General features: G+C 46.2%; 1 non-coding gene across 1 annotated transcript; it reads right to left on the bottom strand.

The window, feature by feature from the left end:
• Positions 1-3,037: 3,037 nt before the first annotated feature.
• On the bottom strand, positions 3,038-3,121 carry trnas-cga (transfer RNA serine (anticodon CGA)). Its single transcript has one exon. It is a non-coding gene; the product is annotated as a tRNA-Ser (tRNA).
• Positions 3,122-4,754: the final 1,633 nt, after the last annotated feature.

Below are 4,754 nucleotides of genomic sequence, written 5' to 3'. Positions count from 1 at the left end.
CAGCTCTGCTGCACAGTCACCGACCTGGACCTTTAATTGTGTTTCGCTCTCTCCACAGATGCTGCAGGTGGCTCAGCTGCACAGCAGGGCAGGAAAAAGAGTGGAAGAGCTATAGTGATAGGGGATTCTATCGTGAGGTGTACAGATAGGCGTTTCTGTGGTGGGAAACGGTCTCCAGGATGGTATGTTGCCTCCCTGGTGCTCTGGTCAAGTATGTCATGGAGCAGCTGCAGGACATTCTGAAGGGGGAGGGTGAACATTCAGAGGTCGTGGTACACACCGACATAGGCAGAAAGAGGGATGAGGTCCTGCAACAGGAATTTAGGGAGCTAGGTAGAAGATTGAAAGCAGGATCTCAAACGGTGTATTCTCTGGATTACTCCTGGTGCCACATGCGAGTGAGTATAGGAATAGGAGGATAGAGCAGATGAATGCGTGGCTGAGGAGATGGTGCAGGAGGGATCACTGGGTCTGTTTCTGGCGTGCAGGTTGCGTGGGTTGCACATGAACTGGAACGGGACCACAATCTTGCTGAGAGGTTTGGTAGTGCTGTTGGGGGTGCGGGGCTGGGGTGGGGTGGTGGGTGCGGGGGCGGGGTGAGTAGGGTTGCAGGGTGCTAACATAATTTGGCAGGGGGATGGGAAACAAAGTGGAGGTACAGTAGGGGGTGATGCACAGCCAAATATAAAAGAAAAACTGAGTCACTGTGGAATGCAGAGCAAATATTGTCAAGGCACAAGTGAAAAATGCAAGACTGGATTGCATCTATTTTAATGAAAGGAATCTTACCAGTAAGGCAGATGAATTGAGGGTGAAGATTATCACATTGGATTATGATATTATTGATATCACAGAGACATGATTGAGGGAGGGGCAGGACTGGCAACTCAATATTCCAGGGTATAGAATCTACAGGCGAAACAGGGGTCCATTAGGGGCCAAAGTGGCATTCTGTGTGTGGAGCTGGAGGTTATAGGTGAGGTTTTAAAAGATTACTTTTCATCTGTGTTCACTATGGAGAAGGACGATGTGGGTGTAGATATCAGTGAGGGAGATTGTGATGTACTTGAACACATTAACATTGAAAGGGAGGAATCATTACCTGTTTTAGCGTGCTTAAAATTTGATAAATCCCCAGGCCCAGGTGCGATGTATCCCAGGCTATGATGTGAGGCAAGGGAGGTGATCAGAGGGGCTTTGACACAAATTTTCAGATCCTATCTGGCCACAGGAGACGTACCAGAGGATTGGAGGACAGCGAATATGGTAACTTTCTTCAAGACGGGTTCCAGGGATAAACCAAGTAATGACAGTCTAACATCAGTGGTTGGGCAACTATTGGAAGAAATTCTGAGGGACTGGATTAATCTCCACTTGGAGAGGCAGGGATTAATTAGGGACAGTTAACATGTCTTTGTCAGGGAGGGATCGTGTCTAACTAACTTGATTGAATTCTTTGAGGTGGTGGCTAGATGTGTAGATGAGGGTAAACCAGTTGATGTAGTCAAATAGACTTTAGTAAGTCTTTTGATAAAGTCCCGCATGGGAGATTGGTTAAGAAGGTAAGGGCCCATGGGATCCAGGGAACTTTGGCAAAGTGGATCAAAAATTGACTTAGTGGCAGGAGGCAGAGGGTGGTCGTCATGGGTTGTTTGTGTGAGTGGAAGCCTGTGACCAATGGTGTAGCGCAGGGATCACTGCTGGGACCCTTGCTGTTTGTAGTGTACATTAATGATTTAGACGTGAATATAGGAGGTATGATCAGTAAATTCGCAGATGACACGAAAATTGGTGGTGTCGTAAATAGTGAGGAGGAAAGCCTTAGATTACAGGACGATATAGAGGGGCTGGTAAGATGGGTGGAGCAGTGGCAAATGGAATTTAATCCTGAGAAGTGTGAGGTGATGCATTTTGGAGGACTAACAAGGCAAGGGAATATACAATGGATGGTAGGACCCTAGGAAGTACAGAAGGTCTGGGGGACCTTGGTGTACTTGTCTATAGACCACTGAAAGCAGCAGCACTGGCAGATGAGGTGGTTAGGCAGGCATATGGGATAATTGCCTTTATTAGCCAAGGCACAGAATATAAGAGCAGGGAGGTTATGATGGAGCTGTATAAAATGCTAGTTAGGCCACAGCTGGAGTACTGTGCACAGTACTCTGGGCAGCACCTTATAGGAGGGATGTGATTGCCCTGGAGAGGGTGCAGAGGCGATTCACAATGATGTTGCCTGACCTGGAGCATTTCAGTTATGAAGAGAGACTGAAATGGCTCTGGTTATTTTCCTTAGAGTAGAGAAGGCTGAGGGGGGACACGATTGAGGTATAGAAAATTAGAGGGGCATTGATAGGTTCGACAGGAAGAAACCTTTTCCTTAGCGGAGGTGTCAATAACCAGGGGGCATAGATTTAAGGTAGGGGGCAGGAAGTTTAGAGTGGATTTGAGGGAAGAAGTTCACTCAGAGGGTGTTTGGAATTTGGACCACACTGCCTGAAGGGTTGGTGGAGGCAGGAACCCTCACAACATTTACCAAGTATTTCGATGAGCACTTGAAACGGCAGAGAATACAAGGCTGCAGGCCAAGTGCTGAAAAATGGGATTAGAATAATTAGGTTCTTTGTGACCGGCACAGACACGATTGGCCGAAGGGCCTGTTTTTCTGCTGTATAACTCTATGACCGCCGAGTTGCGAACCATTTGCTGTTTCTTTTTAATGTCAGTCACGTTTGTGAGAGTTGTCATAACAGTAAAAAAGACTGATTACTTTCTGACCAGGAATCAAACCCAGAATGCGAGAGTGAATGCATTGAGCCCACACCACTCGAACACCAGTGAAGCTCACCCACGCCTTTCAATATTAGCTGCTTTTCCCATTTCTTCACCTTCAATAGGCTGATTTGTTTGTTTATTTCTCACACATTTTTTGCCTTTTGTTCAGTTGATGACAAATCCACGATCTCTGATTGATACTGAGACATTTGAACATTTCCAACCAGCAAAGTGAGCAGTCAACTCAAGAAAAATGACACAAAGCCGCTGTGAGCAGGGTTTGAACCTGCGCAGGGAAATTCCCCATTAGATTTCGAGTCCAACACCTTAACCACTCGGCCATCACAGCTCAGCTGCTGCTGGCTCTTCTAATTAAATCATTGGTACAATGCATTAGACAATTGCTTAAATGAGACATATTCTGGGGAATCATTGCCTTTGAGCCTTGTGTTGAGTTGCATCTCCCAGTGTATGTTAAAATTCCCATGATGGAATCAGTGTTGTTTACAACACAGAAGGAATCCTCTCGATCCACCGAGCCTGCACCAGCTCTTTGAAAGATCAGTCAGTTTAATCCCACAATCCAGCTTTTCCCCATCACCCTGGAAATCAGTCCTCTTCTCTTCTCGCTATTCTCTGTTTTCTGCACCTCAGAAAATTCTGTATCCGCGCTGTCACTGGTCCTTTAATTCCATCACTTTAATTTTTCTAACAAGTTGATTATGTGGTATTTCACCAAATGCTTTTTAAAGTCCATCTCCACAACATCACTCACATTACCGCTACCCTCATCAACTTTAGAGATATACAGCTGCACAGCACAGGAATAGGCCCTTCGGCCCATCGTATCTGTGCCAGCTATCAAGCACCCATCTATTCTAATCCCATTTCGAGCACTTGGCCCGCAGCCTTGTATGCTATGGCGTTTCAAGTGCTCATCTAAATATTTATTAAATGTTGTGAGTGTTCCTGCCACTACCACCCCTTCAGATAGTGTGTTCCAGTTTCTTTCTCCATTAATTGGATAGACATCCTGGAGTTTAGTTACTAGTGGTGTACCGCAAGGTTCTGTTTTGGGGCCACTGCTGTTTGTCATTTTTATAAACGACCTGGATGAGGGTGTAGAAGGGTGGGTTAGTAAATTTGCGGATGACACGAAGGTCGGTGGAGTTGTGGATAGTGTCGAAGGGTGTTGTAGGGTACAGAGGGACATAGATAGGCTGCAGAGCTGGGCTGAGAGATGGCAAATGGAGTTTAATGCGGAGAAGTGTGAGGTGATTCACTTTGGAAGGAGTAACAGCAATGCAGAGTACTGGGCTAATGGGAAGATTCTTGGTAGTGTAGATGAGCAGAGAGATCTTGGTATCCAGGTACATAAATCCCTGAAAGTTGCTACCCAGGTTAATAGGGCTGTTAAGAAGGCATATGTTGTGTTAGCCTTTATTAGTAGGGGGATCGAGTTTCAGAGCCACGGGGTCATGATGCAGCTGTACAAAACTCTGGTGAGGCCGCACCTGGAGTATTGCATGCAGTTCTGGTCACCGCATTATAGGAAGGATGTCGAAGCTTTGGAAAGGGTGCAGAGGAGATTTACTAGGATGTTGCCTGGTATGGAAGGAAGGTATTACGAGGAAAGGCTGAGGGACTTGGGGTTGTTTTCGTTAGAGAGAAGGAGGAGGAGAGGTGACTTAATAGAGACATACAAGATAATCAGAGGGTTAGATAGGGTGGATAGTGAGAGTCTTTTTCCTCGGATGAGGATGGCAAACACGAGGGGACATAGCTTTAAGTTGAGGGGTGAAAGATATAGGACAGATGTCAGAGGTAGTTTCTTTACGCAGAGAGTAGTAGGGGCGTGGAACGCCCTGCCTGCAACAGTAGTAGACTCGCCAACTTTAAGGGCATTTAAGTGGTCATTGGATAGACATATGGATGTAAATGGAATAGTGTAGGTCAGATGATCGGCGCAATATCGAGGGCCG

This window comes from Heterodontus francisci, chromosome 34 (genome assembly GCF_036365525.1).
Source record: "Heterodontus francisci isolate sHetFra1 chromosome 34, sHetFra1.hap1, whole genome shotgun sequence".
NCBI classification, from domain to species: domain Eukaryota; kingdom Metazoa; phylum Chordata; class Chondrichthyes; order Heterodontiformes; family Heterodontidae; genus Heterodontus; species Heterodontus francisci.
This window is presented reverse-complemented; position numbering and strand designations above follow the sequence as displayed.